We start from the raw sequence: 24749 nt of genomic DNA on the forward strand, positions 1-24749 counted from the left end.
ACCCAATAGGTCAGGGGTGGCCAACCAGTCAGAGACCGAGAGTCATTTTTGACTGTGTTACCGCAAAGAGCCACATCATACACATGGGCACACATGAACATCACCCATCCCTTCCTCTTACACACACACACACACACGCACACCTCTGCTCAGCCAGATTTATTGTAAATGTCACACACCAACATGACAGAAATTGACTCCTACAGTTCTAAGACCACAGGACAGTCATTTTCAACAATGAACATTGTGTGCACTGTCTCACACACACAAACTCTTAGTTTAACCAAGTCCACAAACAAAAATATAATAATTTACAATAGCGTTTTTCTTTTACTGTTCATGTTACTTAGTGGGACTTTTGGCATTCCTTGCCTTAAACAATCCCCTTCAAATCTGCCTCGTATTCCGTTGCTGCCACTCGAATCAATTCTTTCACATGTGTGTCAGTCAGAACAGATCGATGCTTTGATTGCACGTGTTTCAGGGTAGTGTTTTTGTGCGTGTTCACTTCGCTTAAGTTCAATATGGTATTTTCGTCAAATGCGCATGTGCGTGAGATGAATATACCGCAGGGGGGGGCAATTAATGTTTACAAGGGGCCACATGAGAAACCTGAAATGTGTCAGAGGGCCACACCAACGATAATATTTTAGGGATGCATCGAAATGAAAATTCAATTCAAAAGTCAATGAAATCCATCATTTTTTGTGTTATGCCTTTTGCCTCGGCATCATCACTGGAAAACTTTCCTGCCTTTTCACAATCGTCCTCTACAGACGGAGTGCGCATGCTCGGGTTGACTTTACTTTTCTGCGTCGCGTTCTTCTCATATTTAGAAGGCAATCGGGATGTTTGGATTTCAGGTGATAAATTAAACCCGACTTTGAGAAACTCTTTGCAGATACACCCCCTCTTGAAATTTCAGTATTGCATGTTTTGCAAATCGCTCTCCGCACACCGCAGACATGTTGCTCTTATCCAGATAACCGTGTGCTGCTGCGCTTTTTTATTGCGTCATTACAATTGTGTTTCTGCTGTGTTGTTTCGCTGATTTAGGTATTTCCGAAAATTCTCGGTGCATCCCTGTAATTTATGATTGGCCTCATGCCAAGGTCTGATGTACCGCAAAGTTTCCCAGTAGGGGCAAGCTCATTTAAGTCTTAAAAATACCGTATTGAACTTAAGCAAAGCGAACACGCACATTAAAAATCAAACACACACAAACTTCGAAAGGAACGTAAGAGCCGCATGAAACCAGCCAAAGAGCCGCATGCAGCTCGCGAGCCACGGGTTGGCCACCCCTGCAATAGAGAACCTCTGGAAAATCCTTGGTGACAAAGTTATGGCCAAGAAACCCACTACAGTCACCGAAATGTGGAGGAGACTGAAAGAAGAGTGGCTCAAAATCCCACCAGAGCAGTGTGAGAGACTGGTGCTGTCCTGTGGCTGCAGATGTGCTTAAGTCATTCAGAGCAGAGGCCTGGACACTTCCTACTAATTGCTGACTGTTGTAACCTTCACAAACCAACACAAATACATACATATATATACACACACACTCATTCATACATACATACATACATATACACATACACAAACATGCGCACACACACATTGATAAAGTTCTGTGTTAGATTAGGTTCTGGGTGAGATGAGGTGTAATAGTGGTACTGAGTGTGATAGTGGTACTGGGTGTAAAAAGCATTGTGGTGGATATGTCCTACACATGTAGTTTTGTAGCTTCCAGTGTCATGGTGTAAGAAGTTGTTATTGTTTTGGTTTGAAATGCATTAAGTATTAGTTAAGATGACTTAAGATTTCTTTAAAATAATCATTTATTTATCATCTAACCTTAAATGTTGCCTCGCTTTGTTTCTGATTTCTTCCTTAATGTTGTGTTTGTATTGCATTATTTTAAGAGAATGATGGCTAATGGGAAATGTACAACATTTACAGCTTTGTATTTTTTTATTGTTTTATCTGAATTAATACTGTTTAATACACTCGCCACCGCAATAAAGAAAAACATTATTATGGGCTTTTCATTAAAAAGAGCAGTGGAATAATCATTCTGTGTGCTGCTGTGTGTTTAACACATTTCTCTCTTTTTGTTTTTTTTGCGTTTTCTTTGCTCTTCCTCTATGACTCGGAGTCAGTAGAACTTAGTGGAAGCTGTGATCAGTTTGGAACAGGATGTGGAGCATATGGAGTCATAGTGCAAGATGTTTCTTTGTTCAGGAAAGAATAATATAATAAACTCTGTAATGATTACAGGTTTAATGAACAACAAAAAATGGCTACTGTAATTTAATAATATATTAATATTTATAGTTAACATTTAATTTAATTGTCTTTAATATCTACAAATTCTTGATATTTCACCTAATGATTCAGACCAGTGGCAGAGAAGGACAATGAACAATACTAAACTCATCAATATGTTCAGAAGATGAGGTGGTGGTCTAATAGTAGATGTTAGAAGATGGTAAATTGTGGTCATGAAGTGATGAACATGATCAGCAGCAAAACTCTTAATAATCAGTGGGATTTAATTCATGATTGTTAAAGGGCAAAAGTGTGGTGAAGAAATGTTTCCCACATCACACCACCTCCACCATCCTGGGGTCCTATTTATAAAACTGTATGTGATTCTTACTAAAAGTGTACGTACGCCCAAAAGCAAAAAATTACATACACCCTAATATATTAAGATTTGTAAAACTGTAAGCAATGTTTCCATTATAAATCACCTGCAAGTGTGTGTACATGAATCAGCCTCATATCCTGCCATGTACACACCCACTTTTACCATAAAGTCAATGCAAATCACCTAATGACTGCTAATCCATATTAATATATTCTACTTATTTCCATAATCCTGACATACAATTGTAATTTTGTTACGGTGATTAATTGTGAAAGGTGAGAAAAGAGCAAAGAAACGCAGAGATGTACACACTTGTAAATGGAGGTGAAAACAAAATTATCTGGTGGCTGCCGCAGCAGAATCATTAATAAACGGAAGCAGCGCAAGTGGCAACATGTTGCTGCTTCTGATAAACGAGTCAGTGGGACAGACGGGGCAGTTACAGAACTAAAGAAAAAGTGATCCAGTCTGAAATGTATACTGAAAGTTTCTACTCCTTTCCCTAACCCTAACCCTAGCATAAACTATTTTGTTTTGATACAAAGTCCTTATAGCAATTTGAGTGCAGTCGGTTGCGCAGATTACATTTGCAAGTGTCCTTGTGCGGTATGGTGTGGTATAAAAAATAAGAATATAAAAAATATGAAATGTAAAGTGCACTGTGCTGTGCAAGTCCAGTGTCTAAAGTGTTGTAGCACAAAAAGTGAGATATGTGCAGGGAAAAAGGTCTGATGATGGAGAGAGTGGGCCAGTTTTTTAGATCCTGGGTGTTTCCTAGTTTAAACTCCGAATGGCCTGCGGGAAGAAGCTCCTCCTCATTCTCTCTGTGTTTGCGTTCAGGGAGCGGAAGCGTTTTCCTGAACACAACAGAGAAAAGAGTCCATTATTGGGATGGCTGAGGTCCTTCACAATCTTCCTGGCTCTGGTCCTGCACCGCGTGCTGTAGATGTCCTGCAGGTCAGGGAGCTTGGTGTGGATGGTACTTTTAGCTGAATGCACCACCCTTTGGAGGGCTCGCCTGTCCTGCATAATGCTGTTCCAGAACCAGGAAGTGATGCTACCTGTCAGAACGCTCTCAATGGTGAAGGTGTAGAAAGTCTTTAGCACCTGAGAGGGTAGTTTAAAGTCCCTTAAGCGTCTCAGATGGTACAGATGCTGCCGGGCCTTCTTCACAATTGTGTTGATGTGACAGGATCAAGACAGGTCCTGTGTGATGTGAAAACCAAGGTACCGGAAACTGTCCACTCTCTCCACTGGGGTCCCGTTGATGTTTAGCGGTTGGTATGGCTGCTCCTGCTTCATGCTGAAGTCCACGATCAACTCCTTAGTCTTGCTGACGTTCAGGAGAAGGTTGTTCACCTGGCACCATCTCTTCAGGTTTTTAACCTCCTGTAGGTAGTCCGTCTCATCGTTGTTGGAGATCAGGCCCACCACAACAGTGTCGTCAGCAAACTTGATGATGGTGGTGGAGTTGGAAGAGGCCACACAGTCATATGTGTACAGTGAGTACAGCAGGAGGCTCAGAACACAACCCTGGGGAGCTCCAGTGCTGAGGGTGAGGGTGGATGAAGTGTAAAAAAAATAATTAACTCTTCCATTAGCACTGGTTATGTACCTAAATCCTTCAAACTGGCAGTTATCCACCCCCTTATTAAGAAACCTGACCTTGACCCATGTCAGTTGTCCAACTACAGACCGATATCAAATCTCCCCTTTATATCCAAAATTTTAGAAAAGGTTGTAGCACAGCAGTTATGCTCACACCTGCTTATGAATAACATTTTTGAAATGTATCAGTCAGGATTTCGACCTCATCATAGCACAGAGACGGCGCTAGTTAAGGTGGTAAATGACCTGTTATTGGCCTCCGATCAGGGTTTTGTCTCCTTACTTGTTTTGCTTGACCTTAGTGCAGCTTTTGACACCATTGATCACACTATACTGCTTGCTAGACTTGAGAACGTTGTTGGAATAAAGGAACAGCTCTCTTGGCTCAGGTCTTATTTGACTGATCGCTATCAGTTTGTGGATGTAAATGGTGAGTTCTCCACACTCTATAAGGTAAAGTTTGGTGTTCCTTAAGGATCTGTCTTAGGCCCACTGCTTTTCTCTTTATATATGCTGCCTCTTGGTGAAATCATTCATAAACATGGGATTCGCTTCCATTGCTATGCTGATGACACACAGCTGTATATTTCAGCAAAGCCAGATGAGCGAGATCAGCTAAACAATGTTGAGAAGTGTGTAAAGGACATTAGACAGTGGATGCTTAATAACTTTCTTCTGCTCAACTCAGATAAGACGGAAGTACTTTTACTAGGACCACATGCAGCTAGAAGTAAACTTTCCAATTACGTAGCATCTCTAGATGGTGTTTCTGTTTCAGCATGTACGGCTGTCAGAGACCTTGGTGTGATTATTGACCCGAGTCTTTCCTTTGAGTATCACGTGAATAATATCACCAGGATCGCCTTCTTTCACCTTAGAAATATTGCTAAAATTAGAAATATGATGTTACAGGATGCAGAAAAACTAGTTCATGCTTTTGTTACTTCTAGATTAGACTACTGTAACGCTTTACTGTCTGGGTGTGCGAGTAAGTGCATAAATAAGCTTCAGTTAGTCCAGAATGCAGCAGCAAGGGTCCTCACTAGATCTAGGAAATATGACCACATCACCCCTGTTTTAATCAGTCTACACTGGCTCCCAAACGTAAATATGTTCTTTGTAAGTAAGTTTGTCGCTGATGAGCAACTGTGGCAAGGAAAAACTCCCCGAGATGGCATAAGGAAGAAACCTTGAGAGGAACCAGACTCAAGAGGGAACCCATCCTCATCTGGGTTGCACCAAATGTCCATTTGAAGCAGATATACAAAGTTGCGGGGTACAGTGATGACGATCAGAAGCAAACTGCACTTCCGAGTCAGTGCAGCAGACCGCCAAAACCAACTACAGTCCAATCCATCCTCAAAAGCACCCGTTCTACTCCGGAATTACATGGAACCACCCAAGGTGTTGATGAGATACCGTCCCAAGCTGCACAGAAGTGTGAAGATCCACGGAGGGGCGAGGGGCAGGAACAGTGGTCACTGGAACCTCAGGAGCATGTTTAACTCGACCGAGAGAGAGAGAGAGAGAGAGAGAGAGAGAGAAGGATATGGATTATTAAGTGTAACTATTGGTGTATGAAAGTTAATGTCACTGTGCAGTTTGGACTCGGCAAGACTCGCTATGGCAGCATAACTAAAAGGGAGAACCAGAAGGTAACACAGACATGAGGGATCTCTGGGATAAGAGACGACCCACCACACCACCGTCAACAAACCCGAGTGAACGTGTGAATGTGAGGGACGACAGCATACAAATATACCAGTTCACCAAACACTCTATATCCATGCTCCCTCCAGATCTGAGCCTTTACCTAAGAAAAATCTACTGATAAAAGGCTTGACTAAATAAATAAGTTTTCAACCTCGACTTGAACACTGAGACTGTGTCCGAGTCCCGAACACTGGTTGGAAGGCTGTTCCATAACTGTGGGGCTTTATAAGAGAAAGATCTGCCCCCTGCTGTAGTCTTCATTATTTGAGGAACCAACAGATAGCCAGCACCTTTTGATCTAAGTAGGCGTGGAGGATCATACTGGTACAGAAGTTCACTCAGATACTGCGGTGCGAGACCGTTAAGTGCTTTATACGTCAGTAGTAATATTTTATAATCTATGCGAGATTTGATTGGGAGCCAGTGCAGACTGATTAAAACGGGGTGATGTGGTCGTATTTCCTAGATCTAGTGAGGACCCTTGCTGCTGCATTCTGGACTAACTGAAGCTTATTTATGCACTTACCGCACACCCAGACAGTAAAGCGTTACAGTAGTCTAATCTAGAAGTAACAAAAGCATGAACTAGTTTTTCTGCATCCTGTAACGACATCATATTTCTAATTTTAGCAAAATTTCTAAGGTGAAAGAAGGCGATCCTGGTGATATTATTCACGTGAGACTCAAAGGAACGACTCGGGTCAATAATCACACCAAGGTCTTTGACAGCCGTACATGCTGAAACAGAAACACCATCTAGAGATGCTACGTAATCGGAAAGTTTACTTCTAGCTGCATGTGGTCCTAGTAAAAGTACTTCCGTCTTATCTGAGTTGAGCAGAAGAAAGTTATTAAGCATCCACTGTCTAATGTTCTTTATAAACTTCTCAATACTGTTTAGCTGATCTCGCTCATCTGGCTTTGCTGAAATATACAGCTGTGTGTCATCAGCATAGCAATGGAAGCGAATCCCATGTTTATGAATGATTTTACCAAGGGGCAGCATATATACAGAGAAAAGCAGTGGGCCTAAGACAGATCCTTGAGGAACACCAAACTTTACCTCAGAGAGTGTGGAGAACTCACCATTTACATCAACAAACTGATAGCGATCAGTCAAATAAGACCTGAGCCAAGAGAGAGCTGTTCCCTTTATTCCAACAATGTTCTCAAGTCTAGCAAGTAGTATAGTGTGATCAATGGTGTCAAAAGCTGCACTAAGGTCGAGCAAAACAAGTAAGGAGACAAAACCCTGATCGGAGGCCAATAACAGGTCATTTACCACCTTAACTAGTGCCGTCTCTGTGCTATGATGAGGCCGAAATCCTGACTGATACATTTCAAAAATGTTATTCATAAGCAGGTGTGAGCATAACTGCTGTGCTACAACCTTTTCTAAAATTTTGGATATAAAGGGGAGATTTGATATTGGTCTGTAGTTGGACAACTGACATAGGTCAAGGTCAGGTTTCTTAATAAGGGGGTGGATAACTGCCAGTTTGAAGGATTTAGGTACATAACCAGTGCTAATGGAAGAGTTAATTATTATTAAAACAGGTTTAATTACCTCTGGAGCTATCTGTTTAAAGAAACTTGTAGGCAAGGGATCGAGAATGCAGGTTGATGATTTTGATGAGGAGATTAATGAAATTAAGTCATTCTCATGAATAGGAGTGAAGCTTTGTAGTTGATTGTCCGTTATACTTACACTGCTGTCTACAGGGTTACTTGTAAAATAATTTGGATTTATATTAACCGTCTGGATTTCTTGCCTGATGTTTTCAATTTTATTATTAAAAAAGTTCATGAAATCATTACTACCTAATGATGGTGTGCATGTGAGTGCAGTGCTTTTATTCCCTGTTAATTTTGCTACCGGGCTGAATAAAAATCTAGGATTATGCTTGTTATTTTCTATGAGGGTGGAGCAATATGCTGATCTAGCAGCACTAAGAGATTTTCTATAATTTAGGAGGCTCTCCTCCATTATATTTGAAATACTGTTAATTTTGTTTGACGCCATTTACGTTCAAATTTTCGAGTAGTCTGTTTTAAGGTGTGTGTATGATCATTATACCACTGTGCTAATTTTTTCTTCCTGATCATTTTGATCTTAAGGGGAGCTACATCATCTAGAGTGTAACGTAACGTTGTTTCTAGATGTTCAGTGGCCCAGTCGAGCTCTGCGGGGTCAGACGGAGATCTATTTAATACTGTAATTTCTGGAAGATTATCGATAAAACGTGCTGCTGTAGCTGACGTGAAAGTACGCTTAACACGGTAATGTGGTGAGGTAGAAATGCAATGACTGAGGCAGATTTTAAAAGAGATAAGATAATGGTCTGAAATAGCTTCAGACTGTGGAATTATGACTAAGTTTTTTATTTTTAATCCAAACGTTAACAACAAATCGAGAGTGTGTCCAACACTATGAGTGGGTCCTATAACATTCTGATTAATTTCAACTGACTCTAGAACTGCTGCTTTCAAGGAGTCTTCCTGATTATCAAAATGATGATTTTGATGAGGAAATAAATGAAATAAGGTCGTTCTCTTGAATAGGAGTAAAACTTTCTAATTGATGTTATATGATGTCTGTTATAATTACACTGCTGTCTACAGGGTTATTTATAAAATAGTTTGGATTTATTTTAACCCTCTGTATTTCTTGCCTGATGTTTTCAACTTTATTATTAAAAAAGTTAATGAAATCATTACTACCTATTGATGGTGTGCATGTGAGTGCAGTGATTTTAATTCCTGTTAAATTTGCTACCGTGCTGAATAAAAATCTGGGATTCTGCTTGTTATTTTCTATGAGGGTGGAGAAATATGCTAATCAGCAGCATAAAGAGATTTTCTAGAACTCAGGAAAGTCTCCTTCCATGATATTTGAAATACTGTTAATTTGGTTTGACTCTGTACCAACGGTAGGCGAGTGGAGGCGGAGCGGGCCGAGACAAGCAGTAAGAAACTCCTGCAGCTGATAAGACTAATCTGGTGACGTCAATAAAGAAGAGAGAGATATGCGGGAGGGTCGCTGAAAGGTGATTTAAGCGCGGGTGAGAGCCGGTGAAAGACTTGTCGGCCGGCAAATGAACTCGGGTGGACGCGAGAAAAGGCATGCCAACCCACGAGGAAACTTGGGCACAGGTTAAAGAGAGAAAGCGCACCGAGGCGGAAGGAACTACTGCCGGTAAACATCAAGAGGAAATGCGTCCCGAACCGCAAGTGTGTGGGTGAGCCCTGCCATGAGCACCTAAAAGGAAAGCGCCAGGGTGAAAACGAAATTAAATAAAGAAAGCTCTGCTTGGTGAACTTTTCCTGTCTATCTTTCTTCCAGTGCGGTACCAGTGAATTTGTTACAGACTCCATTTACACTCTAATTTCCGAGTGGTCTATTTTAAGGTGTGCGTATGATCATTATACCACTGTGCTCATTTTTTCTCCCTGATCATTTTGGTCTTAAGGAGAGCTTCATCATCCTGAGTGTAACAGAACGTTGATTCTAGGTATTAAGTGGTTTTGTCGAGCTCTGTGGGGCAAGGCAGAAATCTATTTAATATCAACAGTTCTGAAAAATTCTTGATAAAACTTGCTGCTGTAGTTGACGTGAACGTGTTTAACACGGTAACGTGGCGAGGTTCTAATGCAATGACTGAGCAGATTTTAAAAGAGTTGAGGTCTGAATGATGATGGTATGATGATCTGAAATAACTTCAGACTGTGGAATTATGACAATTTTTATTTTAAATCTAAATATTAATAACAAATATAGTATGTCTACACTATGAGTGGGTCCTATAACATTCTGATTAATTCCTACAGAATCTAGAATAGAAACAACTGCTGCTCTTAAGGAGTCATACTGATTATCAAAATGAATATTAAAGTCACCAACAATTAATGCTTTGTGTAAAGAAGCAGCTAAATTTGTGATGAAATCTGCAAATTCTATGAGAAAATCAGAGTAGGGCCCTGGAGGTCTATAAATAATAAATAGTGGAATTAACTGACTGGACCTGCTTCGGACACTGATTATTTTATGTTGGTGTAAAGAACTTCAAATGTTTTACATTTGTGTTTAGTCTTTTGTGTGACCTTTAGATTATTATTATAACTAGCTGCGACTCCGCATCCTCTGCCATTTAGACGAGGTTGGTGTATGTAACTATACCCAGGAGGACTCGCTTCATTTAATGCTACATATTCATTCGGTTTAATCCATGTTTCTGTCAAACACATTATATTAAACTCCTGGTCGGTAATAATTTCGTTTAAAGTAAGCGCTTTTGACGTGAGAGATCTAATATTCAACAATCCTATTTTTAGAACAGAGGTGCTGGCTGTGTGTTCAACCCTATTTAGTTTAATGTTAATCAGGTTACTAAAACCGACTTTCTCATAATTCCTATATTTTGGTTTTGCTCGGGGGACAGACACAGTCTCAATATGGTGTATCCTGAGTGACGACTCTGTGCAGCTAGCAGACGGTCGGTTTAGCCTGTCTGTCTGCTCCCTGGCCTTGGCTCTAGACAGTCACTTGTAAACGTGCTGTTCTGAGACTATTACCTATACTACAAGAAATGAGAGCAGCACCTTCCCGGGTGGGATGGACACCGTCCCGCCCTAACAGGCCAGCCTTGCCCTCAAAAATGCTCCAATTATTAATAAAGCCCACATTGTTTTTGAAACACCACTTGGACATCCAGCAGTTCAGCGACCATAACCTGCTAGAGGCCACATCGCCACGTCACATTGGGATGGGGCCAGAGCATGTTACTGCATCGGACATTGCCTTCGCTAATTTACACACCTCTATAATATTACTCTTAGTAACCTCTGACTGTCAAAGGCATATATCATTAGCTCCTGTGTGAAAAACTATCTTAGAGAACCTGTGTTTTCCTAAGAATCTAAGCTGACCTGCTATGTCCGGCGCCCTGGCTCCCGGTATACACATAACCTGTGCTGCTGGTGCCCCTAAAGGTCTAGCTAATTTCACGTGCCTCAGAATGGAGTCTCCTAAAACCAGAGCTCTTTCAGGTTTCTCAGCGGGTGCTTCACTGAGGAGAGCAAACCTGTTGGACACTTAAAGCGGAGAGGAATGGTGCTCCCGTGGGCAAGCCTTAGCGTTAGCTTTGGCTTTGCGAGTATGCTGCCGAGTCGTCACCCATTCGCTCCGCTGCGAGGGCTCTACTGCCGGAGTCAGGGGAATATTAACTTTACCTAGGGCCTCCAGACTTTCCCCTGCAGAACCTGGACTGCTCTCACACTCACTACTTCTCTCTAGACTCTGGATGCGCTTCTCTAATGCTAAGATCTTCTCCGTCAAAGAGCAAACTAGCTTACACTTCTCACAGATAAAATTATCGCTAACCAGGGAGAAATACCGATTAAACATGTCACACTTCACACACTGAATGAACTGGATGTTCGCCATAGTAGAGAAATTACGTACCTTAATGTGATTACTGTAGTGTGTGTTCGTAGTTCTGGAGAATGTCCTCCGCTCACTGCTTTCAAACCCTCAAACAGGGAAAAAAGCAAAAAATAGACGAGATGGAGCCAACGGAAAGTGAAGGATGCAAGAAATCAAAACGATATTTTGATATTTAAAAGCGATAAAAGCGAGAAAAAGAACTGTAAAAAATTTAAAACGCCGATACAAACAAAATTCCCGGCAAACAGTTCAACAACAGGAAACAGGAACTGACGTCACGATCAGACTCATTAGTTTTTAGTGTAAGTAATCAACAAAGTAACTAAGTTACTTTTTGAATTAAGTAACGAGTAACTGTAACTAGTTACTATTTATTAGTAACTAGCACAACACTGGTCGTAAGTCAGCAGAGTGAACAATGCCCCATTGCTCAGTTCGGTGGTGCTGGAGATGCGGTTTTTGATCCGGACTGACTGAGTTCTCCCAGTCAGGAAGTCCAGGATCCAGTTACAGAGGGTGGTGTTCAGGCCCAGTAGGACCAACTTCTCAATCAGGAGCTAAGGGATGATTGTGTTGAATGCTGAGCTGAAGTCTATGAAACTTAACCCTGGCACTTTTGTACGTCACACTGGATAAAGGCGTCTGCTAAATACTGTAAATGTAAATAAACAGCATTTGTACATATGAGTCCTTGTTGTCCAGGTGGGTAAGGCATCACGGTCACAAGCAGGTGTTGTTTTGTAGTTCGTGATCACCTGGATGCCCTGCCGCATGCACCGGATGTCTCCATTGTCTTGGAAGTGGCTGTGGATTCACTTGCCGTGTAAAGGGCAGTTTGGCCCTCATTGTCTTTAAGGCCGTTTGGGGGGAAAATTTGGGGAGCACAGTCCTGAGATTTGCATGGTTGAAATCTCCGGCGACAACAAACAATCCATCAGGGTGTGTGTTTTGTAGTTCACTAATGGTCCTGTAGATTACGCTGAGCACTTCCTTAGCATTAGCGCAAGGTGGAATGTACACTCCAAGCACAATAGAGGTGGTGAATTCCCGGGGTAAATAAAAAGGTCTACATCTCACAACCATAAACTTCAACAGCAATGAGCAGTAGGTGGAAATGAGGACAGAGATGTTGCACCATTCCGTGTTGATGTAAACAATAAAAACGTTAACATCTCCAGCTCCACCGCATTTCTTTTACTCAATGCCAATGTCTCTAAACCATACATCATCTCAGGTCTCACCACAGTTCTATACACTTTCCCTTTCACTCTCACAGATACTCTTCTATCACAAATCACTCCTGCTATCACTCTTCTCCACCCACTTCACCCTGCCTGCACTCTCTCCAATACTTTGCACTGTTGACCCTAGGTACCTGAACTCCTCCACCTTTCTCCACCTCTTCTCCCTGCAACCACACCCCTCCACTGCCCTCCCTCTCAATCACACCCATGTACTCTGTCTTACTCCTACTGACTTTCTCTCCAGTGCGTACCTCCACCTTTCTAGGATCTTCTCCACCTGCTTCCTACTCTCCCCACAAATCACAATATCATCCACAAACATTATAGTCCACGGAGACGCCTGTCTGACCTCGTCCATCAACCTGTCCATCACCACTGCAAACAGGAAAGGGCTCAGAGCCGATCCTTGATGCAGTCCCACCTTCACCTTGAACTAGTCTGTCATTCCTACTACACACTTTACTGCTGTCACACTGTCCTCATACATGTCCACCACCCTCACATACTTCTCTGATACACCAGACTTCCTCATACAATACCACAACTCCTCTCTCCACCCTGTCGAACGGTTTCTCTAAATCCACAAACACACAATGTAACTCCTTCTGACCTTCTCTAGACTTCTCCATCAACAATCTTAAAGCAAATAATGCGTCTGTGGTGCTTTTCCTCAGCATGAAACCATACTGTTGCTCACAGATGGTCACCTCTTCTCTCTGGTTTTCACTACTCTTTCCCATAACTTCATGGTGTGACTGATCAACTGTATTCCCCTGTAGTTACTGCATGTTTGCACATCTCCCTTATTTTCAAAGATTGGTACCAGCAAACTCCTTCTCCATTCCTCAGGCACCCTAACCCTAACCCTCGCCTTCCAAAAGTGATCCAAAATCTTAACCAAACACGGTGCTTCCGGTGACGTAGCTTCCTGTGTTTGACTTGTTTTCCGCGAGTTCCGTGTTTGTACTTGTTTGTTTGTTTGTGTTTTTCTTTTTTAAAAATCCTAAATTGTTTTTTGTCTTCCTGACTTGTGCCTGTAGTCAGTTAACTCGACTACCACTAGCGTTTACTATATTCATTGTCTCTCACTTTATCATATTTGTGTATCTTAAATCTGTTCATGATTATGAGCACTATGCCGGCTGTGTGTCTGCCTTTGAGCACAGGTGAGGACTCGTTCGAGTTGCAAATGGTGGAGTTGGAGATGGAGCCTTTGGAGAAACAGATTCGCGAGCTGCATGTAAAGCATGCCCGGCTGCGAGAGCGGAAAGCAGCGCTGGAAACATCCCGGGCAGATGCGCACTCATCCCAGGTAAATTCAAGTAAATTCAATTAATTTCATTTTTATTTGTATAGCGCTTTTAACAATGAACATTGTCTCAAAGCAGCTTTACACAGATAATGTGGTGATTAAACGTAAATATGTTCTTTGTAAGTATGTTTGTCCCTGATGAGCAACTGTGGCAAGGAAAAACTCCCCGAGATGGCATAAGGAAGAAACCTTGAGAGGAACCAGACCCAAGAGGGAACCCATCCTCATCTGGGTTGCACCAAATGTCCATTAACCCTAACCCTAACCCTAGCAAGCAGTATGGTGTGATCAATGGTGTCAAAAGCTGCAGTAAGGTTGAGCAAAACAAGTAAGGAGACAAAACCCTGATCAGAGGCAAATTCCCGGGTTGAACCTAACACTCCCAGCACCTCAACTCCGTGCGTTTCTCTGCCCAGACCCAGCGCACCTACAACTCCGGCACTGGTGCAACATGGACCCTGGATGCGGCAGCGGCAGAAGAGACAAGCCAGATTTCGGTTGAGGACGTATCCCCCGCCACCACTACGGGCCTTCGAGATCTCAACCGAGAACTGCTTCGCCCCTCTCCGCGAGACGGAACGCGACACTGTGATTCTCGGAGATTCCATCGTCCGGTATGTCCGTGATACCGGAGTCAAAGGTAAGGTGCACACTCGCTGCTTTCCTGGTGCTCATGTTCTCGATGTCGCTGCGCAGGTACCCGCGTTTCTGAACGAGAACTTCGGAGCGGTTGTTCTTCATGCTGGAGCGAACGACACCAGGCTGAGGCAAACAGAGATCTTAAAGAGGGATTTCAGGATCCTGGTGGAGACGGTACGCAGCACATCGCCCACAACGAGGATCATAGTGTCAGGACCTCTTCCCACTTACCAGCGAGGGGCTGAGAAGTTTAGTAGACTTTTAGCTCTAAATGAATGGTTACAGTCATGGTGTTGAGAACATAAACTTCTCTTTGTTAATAAATGGAACTGCTTCTGGGAGCGTCCTAGGTTCTTCCACCCTGATGGCCTGCACCCCAGCAGAGTTGGAGTATCTCTAGGATACTTCACACCATCTTACTGGTAAGACATCAGGAAATCTTCAACTATGAGAACACGCATACTAAAGACCATATAGTTACAAGTGAGCACACAGCCCAGTTTATAGAAACCATATCTATTCCTCGTGTAGTAAAACCAAGAAGTAAAATCACAAGATCCAGAAATAATCTTATTACAGTTGAAACTGAAAAATGCCAGATAAGCAAACACCAAAAAGTTCTAAAGTTTGGTCTTTTAAACATTAGATCACTTGCACCCAAAGCACTGATTATAAATGAGATGATCACAGAGAATAATCTCGATGCACTCTGTCTCACTGAGACATGGATTAAACCAGCTGATTATATAGGCCTAAACAAATCTACACCGTCAGGATATGTTTATAAGCATGAGCCCCGTCAGACTGGTTGTGGGGGGGGGGGTAGCTACTATTTATAGTGCCTCTCTTAATGTCAGATATTAGGATTCAGCTTTAAATCATTTAAAGTGCTCGTTCTTAAAGTTGTACTTTCAGACATGCATAGAAAACTTGCTCTGGTAACCGTGTACAGACCCTCAGGGCCCTACGCTGATTTTCTTCAAGAGTTTGCTTGTTTTCTTTTAGATCTCTTGATCAATTTTGATAAAGTGCTGCTTGTAGGAGATTTTAATATTCATGTAGATGATGTAAACGATGCTCTAGGATTATCATTTGTGGACTTATTAAACTCTTTTGGGATTAAACAAAACATCACCAGACCAACTCATCGCTTTAACCACACATTAGACTTAATAATATCCCACGGAGCAGACGTCACTGATATAGATATTTTACCTCAGAGTGATGACATCACAGACCATTACCTCATACTGTACACACTACCGGTAGAGCAGATTAGCCGTGTTTCACCACATTATCAACTTGATACGACTATTGTTCCAACCACTAAGGACAGATTTATAAATACATAACCTGCCTGATTTATCTCAATTTCTCACTAAACCCATAACTGCTAATAATCAGTTAGAGAACAAGCACCTGCACCTTGGTATAATAGTCATACGCATGCCCTTAAGAGAACAACACGTAATCTGAAGAGAAAATGGAGGAAAACTAAATTGGAGGTATTTAGAATTGCGTATAAAGACAGAATGCTTAGCTACAGAGAGGCGCTAAAAGCTGCTAGAGCTGAACACTTGAGCAAACTCATAGAAAATAACAAAAACAATCCCAGGTTCCTTTTCAGTACAGTAACTAAAAGAGGCCAAGAGGAGAGAACACTCTTTGTAGTGATGTGTTGCAATGACAGGAGCCAGATATTCCACTCATATGTAGAACAGGGTTATGCTATTTAGCTTCCAGTTTAGACGAAGGGGCTCACCCCCAAACCCTAACCCTAACCCTAACCCTAACCCTACAAATCAGGGCTCTAAAAATTGTGTTCCATCACAGTTAAGTAGTAAGGACTTTATGGATTTCTTTACTGAAAAAATAGATAACATTACAACATTAAAACAATTGTGGCGGTCCAACCTCTGACAGCATCTCCTGACATTATTTCGCCTTCAACTCCACAACTACACTGTTTTACATGTACAGGGCGGAGTGGCCACTCATGACCGCTCCCCACCCCGTGAGGGAAGCATTCGTCGTTAGCGTTATGCAACGACAAGAAGTCCCTAAAACGTGGCCTCGGGACAGAACGTAGGGTCCTTCCATGCAACCAAGGCTCAAAGGGCACACCGCGAGACCTTGATGGTATGGTGGTTCAAGGAGTGGAGATCCAAAATGGGATGCAACCCGCCGTCCTTCTTCGGAACAATGAAGCACGGGCTGAAGCAGCCTGACTCTCTGAACAAGGAGGAGGGAACCACCTCGATGGCCCGTTTCCACAGGAGAGCACGCACCTCCTGTCCCAGGACCGGAGCCTGCACGGGTCCCACCAGGGTGGGACATACCCCGTCGAACCGGGGAGAAGAAGACGCAAACTGAATCGCGCAGCCCTTCTCCACAGAACGCAGGACCCCGAGAGACTCCTGGCAACCCTCCAGACTGACAGAAAGTTTCCACAGGGAAAACCTTCGGGGCTGGCCCCTGACCCACTTAGAGCGGCTGGAGCAGTGCTCTGCAGCCGACCACACCTCCTGAGAGGCGGCGGATCCCCCCCATCCGCAGCGATCATACGGGTGGAATACGGGGAGCAAACCACTGGAGAAAGCTGTGCCCTGAACACGACCCGTGGCAGGGCTGGCAGACAGTCCTCCTCAACCCGAATGGCAGGAGCAGCGTACTGCGGCCGTTGAAGCCTCCTGAGAGGCGGCGGATGACCCCCATCTGCAACAAACTTTCGGGTTGAATAAGGGTCGTCCAGCACCTCCTCGGGTTTAGAGTGTCGCCAGGGGCACCTAGGACCTCCCCGCAAGTATCGGGTGGCAACACTCTCTTACCAGGCTAATTTGCTGTGCCTGGACATACCAGGGCGAGGCTGCCGCCGAGCAGCCCCATCGGAGCAGCAAGGAACTACCACTCCAGAACCCGCCAGAAATCGCCCTCACCTACAGTGTTATCAGGTCAGGCAAGGAGGGGTCACCGTGGCACACAGAAGGAAGCTCACATCGTCCCCTATAGCAGGCCAGCCTGGTATGCCTGCAACACATATCGTGTGGAAGCAACCCGCTGCCTGACCCGCCGCATAGCCCTACCTACCAGAGCCACGCAGCTCTTCATAGGCAAACCGATAGCCATCATAGATGCAGCATTCAGGGAGAGACAGCTAGCTAGCATCTCCACCACAAGCGGCATCGTCCCGTAGCCGCGCTACTTAGCTCCAATAACATTCGCGCACAGCGAGAAGCATTGGAAAAGCACACGCGCACACGGGCCTCCCAGGACCCAGACACCTCGGTGCGCAGATCAGGGAAGGCACTGAGGCTGTGACACAGGGCGCAGGAAACGCTCATCCAGCTCACTGGGTGTGCGCTGCTTCTGCTAGACGACCGGCCAAGGTAGATCCAGCCCGTGCCACGACCTCAAGGAGCTCCACGTACAGCACAGGCTGTAAGGAGTCCACAGGCTCGCTAGCATCCATCATCTCATCCTCCTCGGAGAGAGAGACATGCAACGCTGCGCCGCCTTCACCGGGAGAAGAAGCAGCCGCCGGGCATGCTTCCCCGAATTTACCGAAAACCCCCCCCACCTCGGAGGAAGAAATACTGAGCACCGCGTTACACACACTGGGAAAAGAGCCGTTTCCAAACGAGCACTCTCCCCAGGGAACGGGAGCGCATAGCCACACGGCTAAAATCCTAACAGCTAATACCTTTGAGAGCCGAAGCCGCGAGGGAGAGCGCACGCACCGGAGAAGGAACCGCCAAACGAGCGCAATCCCCGGGGAACGGGAGCTCGGCTTGCCTCGCAGCCGGGAGAGCATAGCCACACTGCTAAAATGCTAACAACCGATACCCTCGAGAGCCGACTAAGCACACTCCTAAGCTAAGCAAACAACACATCGGCTGCGTGTCACCCCGCCCCGAAATGAATCAAGGCAAGCAGGAAAAACGCAGACGGAATTCTGCCTGCATATAAGCTCATGACTGCACAGATAACACACTCAAAGCGCTTACCTGAATGAGCAGAAGCTAATGTCGCTACCACCGCACAGCCATCTTGTAGCTTCCTGGTTTACGCGACGTCTATGACGTCACAGCTTGCCTATTGGCTAGATTTCACACGTGGTTCAGAGCGTGGACAATGCAGGGGCGTTCCCATAGCGTTTCGACGCAGCTCGAGTTCCTGAAGGGGAACTACCCTAGTTAAAATCACTAATGACCCTTTTTTAGCTTCAGACCAAGGCTTCATCTCCCTGTTGGTTTTACTAGATCTTAGTGCTGCATTCGACACTATAGACCATGATCTCCTCCTCGATCGCCTACAGAATTACATCGGCATTCAGGGACAGGCATTAAGCTGGTTTAAATCCTACCTGTCCGATTGTTACCATTTCGTAGATTTAAATGGAGAGCTATCCAGGCTAATGCAAGTATATTATGGTGTGCCGCAAGGTTCAGTTATAGGACCCCTACTCTTCACAATATACATGCTTCCCTTAGGAAATATTATTAGAAGGCATGGAATTAGCTTCCATTGGTATGCTGATGATACTCAGCTATATATCTCATCTAAACCAGGCGATATAGCTCAATTAGCTCGAATAACTGAGTGTGTTAAGGAAATAAGAGATTGGATGACCCATAACTTTCTACTTTTAAATTCTGATAAGACTGAGATTTTGCTCATCGGCCCAAAAACTAGTATACAGAAGCTCCAGCAGCTCAACCTGCATTTAGACGGATGTTTTGTAACCACTATTTCAACAGTAAAAGACCTGGGAGTTTTTTTAGAGCAACTTGTCTTTTAAAAATTCAACCAAGTTACAAAAACAGCCTTCTTTAACCTTAGAAATATTTCTAAGTTAAGAAAAATGTTATCTGTATCCGATGCAGAGAAGCTCGTCCATGCGTTCATGACCTCCAGAATAGACTATTGTAATGCATTACTAGGTGGATGTCCTGCATCATTAATAAAAAAGCTTCAGTTAGTTCAGAATGCAGCAGCCAGAATTCTTACCAGAAAGAATCCAGCCAGAAAGGTCTAGAAAATATGATCACATAACCCCAATCGTCCCTACATTGGCTTCCTGTTAAGTTTCGAATAGACTACAAACTATTACTTCTTACTTATAAAGCACTAAATGGTTTGGCTCCCATGTATCCATCCAGTCTTTTAACACGCTACAATCCGTCACGCTCCCTGAGATCTTAAAACTCTGGGCTTCTAGTAGTTTCTAGAATAGCAAAGTACACTAAAGGTGGTATAGCATTATCACATTTAGCTCCTAACCTCTGGAACAGTCTTCCTGACAGTGTTCGGGGCTCAGACACACTCACCCAGTTTAAGTGTAGATTAAAAACATATCTTTTTAGCAAAGCCTACACATAACACGTCTCACATCATAACCTTGTGCTCCAGAACATCTGAGCACATTATCAACTTGTGCTGTTAATTTAATGAACAGCAGCTACGCTAATTGCTCTCCACTGCTTCTCTTTCTCTCCCCATCCCAAGACACCCTGAGGTTTGGCCAGCTCCAGTCACCTTCCACCTCGTGAAGATTACGGAAATTTGAAGAAGTAGATGCCGAACTCGCAAACATCCCGAACCATCTAGAGATGTACCAGTGCCATTTGGATCCCGCTACATGTGTGGAGTTTTGACATTGGACCTCCTGGAGTGTTTAAAGGCTCTGGCATGGAGAAGCTGATGCTGGATCTGTGATGATCACAAATGCTGAGCTCATAAAACTAGGAGCAATCAACCAAATAGACTGTATAAGGCTGCAGAAAGAACATCACTAATAATCTTATACTCCAGTAATCATGCTAGTTCTCACTCTCCAGTGTTCTGTATTGTTGAAAGATTTATGATCAAACTCTTGATGTCACCCAAATGAGGATGGGTTCCCCTTTTGAGTCTGGTTCCTCTCAAGGTTTCTTCCTCATAACATCTAAGGGAGTTTTTCCTTGCCACAGTCGCCACGGCTGCTCATCAGGGACAAATGCACACCATTCACCTTAACTGTTGATTTGAGTAAAGCTATTTTGAGACGTCTGTTGTGAAAAGCGCTATACAAATAAACTTGACTTGACTTGACTTCCAAAATCTTGTTGAACAATCTGGTTAAAAACTCCACTGCATCCTCTTAATCACTGCTCTCACTTCCTCCTTACTAATCCTATCCACTTCCTGCTTCACCATCTCTACACATCCACCCTTCTCTCTCTCTCTCTCTCTCTCTCTCTCTCTCTCTCTCTCTTTCTCATTTTCCTCATTCATTAGCTGCTCAAAATCCTCCTTCCATCTTCTCAACACACTCTCCTCACTAGTCAACACATTTCCATCTTTGTCCTTTATTGCTTTAACTTGCAGCACATCCTTCCCAGCTCGGTTTCTCTGCCTAGCCAATCGGTATAAATCCTTTTCTCAAAAGCAGTTCCAGTCAGTCAATACCATTAATTATTATTTATAGACCCCCCCAGGGGCCCGACTCTGATTTTCTCATAGAATTTGCAGATTTCATCACAAATTTAGCTGCTTCTTTACACAAAGCATTAATTGTTGGTGACTTTAATATTCATTTTGATAATCAGTATGACTCCTTAAGAGCAACAGTTGTTTCTATTCTAGATTCTGTAGGAATTAATCAGAATGTTATAGGACCCACTCATAGTGGAGACATACTATATTTGTTATTAATATTTAGATTTAAAATAAAAATTGTCATAATTCCACAGTCTGAAGTTATTTCAGATCATCATACCATCATCATTCAGACCTCAACTCTTTTAAAATCTGCTCAGTCATTGCATTAGAACCTCGCCACGTTACCGTGTTAAACACGTTCACGTCAACTACAGCAGCAAGTTTTATCAAGAATTTTTTGGAACTGTTGATATTAAATAGATTTCTGCCTGGCCCCACAGAGCTCGACAAAACCACTTAATACCTAGAATCAACGTTCTGTTACACTCAGGATGATGAAGCTCCCCTTAAGACCAAAATAATCAGGGAGAAAAAATGAGCACAGTGGTATAATGATCATACGCACACCTTAAAATAGACCACTCGGAAATTAGAGTGTAAATGGAGTCTGTAACAAATTCACTGGTACCGCACTGGAAGAAAGATAGACAGGAAAAGTTCACCAAGCAGAGCTTTCTTTATTTAATTTTGTTTTCACCCTGGCGCTTTCCTTTTCAGTACTCATGGCAGGGCTCACCCACACACTTGCGGTTCGGGACGCCTTTCCTCTTGATGTTCACCGGCAGTAGTACCTCCCGCCTCGGTACGCTTTCTCTCTTTAACGCCTGCCCAAGTTTCCTCGCGGGTAGGCATGCCTTTTCTCGCGTTTACCCAAGTTCATTTGCCGGCTGACAAGTCTTTCACCGGCTCTCACCTGCGCTTAAATCACCTTTCAGCGACCCTCCCGCATATCTCTCTCTTCTATATTGTCGTCACCAGACTGAAACAGAGAGCACCGATTAGTCTTATCAGCTGCAGGAGTTTCTTACTGCTTGTCTTGGCCCGCTCCGCCTCCACTCGCCCACCGCTGGTACAGAGTCAAACCAAATTAACAGTATTTCAAATATCATGGAAGGAGACTTTCCTGAGTTCTAGAAAATCTCTTTATGCTGCTGATGAGCATATTTCTCCACCCTCATAGAAAATAACAAGCAGAATCCTAGATTTTTATTCAGCACGGTAGCAAATTTAACAGGAAATAAAATCACTGCACTCACATGCACACCATCTAAAGGTAGTAATGATTTCATTAACTTTTTTAATAATAAAGTTGAAAACATCAGGCAAGAAATCCAGAGGGTTAAAATAAATCCAAACTATTTTATAAATAACCCTGTAGACAGCAGTGTAATTATAACAGACAACATATAACATCAATTAGAAAGTTTTACTCCTATTCAAGAGAACGACTTCATTTAATTTATTTCCTCATCAAAATCATCAACCTGCATTCTCGATCCCTCGCCTACAAGTTTCCTCAAACAGATCATTCCAGAGGAAATTGAACCCTAAAATAATAAACTGTTCCATTAGCACTGGTTTTGTACCTAAATCCTTCAAACTGCAGTTATCAACCTCCTAATTAAGAAACCTGACCTTTACCCTGTCAGCTATCCAACTACAGACCAGTATCAAATCTCCCCTTTATCTCCAAGATTCTAGAAAAGGTTGTAGCACAGCAGTTCTGCTCACATCTACTGAGGAATAACATTTATAAAATGTATCAGTCAGGATTTCGGCCTCATCATAGCACAGAGACGGCGCTAGTTAAGGTGGTAAATTACTGTTATTGGCCTCTGATCAGGGTTGTGTCTCTTTACTTGTTTTGCTCGACCCCTGTGCAGCTTTTGAAACCATTGATCATAATCTCCTGCTTGCTGGACTGGAGAACGTTGTTGGAATAAAGGGAACAGCTCTCTCCTGGCTCAGGTCTTATCTGAATGATCGCTATGAGTTTGTTGATGTAAATGGTGAGTTCTCCACACTCTCTGAGGTAAAGTTTGGTGTTCGGCAAGGATCTGTCTTAGGCCCACTGCTTTTCTCTTTCTATCTGCTGCCTCTGGGTGAAATTATACTTAAACATGGTATTCAGTCCTGTAGACAGTCCGAGTGAGCGGCAGGTCAAATTTCAGAGGAACATCATCCAAATTTATGATTATGTGGGATAAATTTAATATAAAGAGTTTCATTGGTTCACCTGAACCCGTTCCGCAATTTCTTTGGTCTAATGTTATGGGTCTCAGTTTTTTGGCTTTGAAGCTTGTGAAACCGGGAAAAACCCAGGAAAAATCCATAAATTAGCCGCTTCGTTGTTTAAGCCGCGGGGTTCAAAGCGTGGGGAAAAAAGTAGTGGCTTAAGCCCTATTCGGACGCTACAGACAGGTGCTAGAAGCTGCTAGAGCTGAACACCTGATTCAAGATGGCGGCGCGGCAGTAGCTCGCAGCGGCCTCTCCGGATCCAAAAATGGTGCTTTCACCATATTTAGCCCGACCTTCCACAATACATGGACACCAGAGTCAGCTGTGTTCATGTGTACGACCACCAGACACTGTTACAGTACAGGCATCATGCAACCAACAATCTGCATGATGATCTTATCAACAACCTTCGCGACCTCGGCTTGCTGCGACCTCGGCCACATAGACCAGGCCCCAGCCCTCGGTGTTACCTGATGCGGTGGCGGGAGAGGAGACCTCAGCGCTGTTCGAGGAAGCGAAGCGCGGCAAGCGGGCGGGTGTCCGTGCTAGGCTAAATGTTAACCCTAGCCGGCCGGCTCTCCCGTCCATTTTCTTTCAACGTCTGCTCCTGGATAATAAACTGGACTACATCCGACTCCAGCAAACCACACGGCGAGAGTTTAGAGACTGTTGCGTCTTTGTTTTCACGGAGACGTGGCTCAGCGACAGAGTTCCGGACGCCGCCATCCAGCTAGACGCTAACCGTGTTTCGAGCCGACAGAAACACAGCTCTGTGCGGTAAGACTCGCGGTGGTGGCGTGTGTGTTTATATCAACACGGAATGGTGTAAGAACTCTGTGCTTGTTTCATGTTACTGCTCATCGCTAGTGGAGTTTGTGACTGTTAGATGCAGACCTTTTATTTACCACGGAATTCACCACAGTTTACATCATCGGAGTGTACATTCCTCCCAGTGCTAATGCTAAAGAGGCACTGAGTGAACTCTCTGGCGCTATTAGCGACCTGCAGAATGCTCACCCGACGGATTGTTTATTATCGCGGAGATTTCAACCATGCGAATCTCAAGACTGTGCTTCCTAAACTCCATCAGCATGTGGACTTTGCAACGAGAGGAGCGAACACGCTGGATCTTGTTTACACAAACATCCCGGCGCGTATCGTGCGGAGCCCGCCCCATCTCGGATACTCAGACCACTGCTCTGTTATGTTGATTCCAGCATACAGACCGCTCATCAGACGCTCTAAACCGGTTCTGAAACAGGTGAAAACCTGGCCAGAAGGAGCTACTTCTGCTCTTCAGGACTGTTTTGAGTGCACTGACTGGGACATGTTTAGAGAGGCTGCAACCTCACGGCGATTCCATCAACTTGGAAGAGTACACATCATCAGTGACCTGCTACATCAGCAAGTGCGTTGACGATGTGA

The 24749-nt window shown here is 43.7% G+C and overlaps 2 long non-coding RNA genes across 2 annotated transcripts; both read left to right on the forward strand.

Annotated features, from left to right (window-relative positions):
• Nucleotides 1-8817: 8817 nt before the first annotated feature.
• Nucleotides 8818-14149, forward strand: LOC124389174. Its single transcript, XR_006926524.1, has 3 exons — nucleotides 8818-9207; nucleotides 13822-13967; nucleotides 14092-14149. It is a non-coding gene; the product is annotated as an uncharacterized LOC124389174 (long non-coding RNA).
• A 115-nt stretch (nucleotides 14150-14264) lies between these two features.
• Nucleotides 14265-14808, forward strand: LOC124389426. The gene is made up of 3 exons (XR_006926583.1): nucleotides 14265-14295; nucleotides 14384-14581; nucleotides 14664-14808. It is a non-coding gene; the product is annotated as an uncharacterized LOC124389426 (long non-coding RNA).
• Nucleotides 14809-24749: the final 9941 nt, after the last annotated feature.

This window comes from Silurus meridionalis, chromosome 7 (genome assembly GCF_014805685.1).
Source record: "Silurus meridionalis isolate SWU-2019-XX chromosome 7, ASM1480568v1, whole genome shotgun sequence".
Taxonomy (NCBI): Eukaryota; Metazoa; Chordata; class Actinopteri; order Siluriformes; family Siluridae; genus Silurus; species Silurus meridionalis.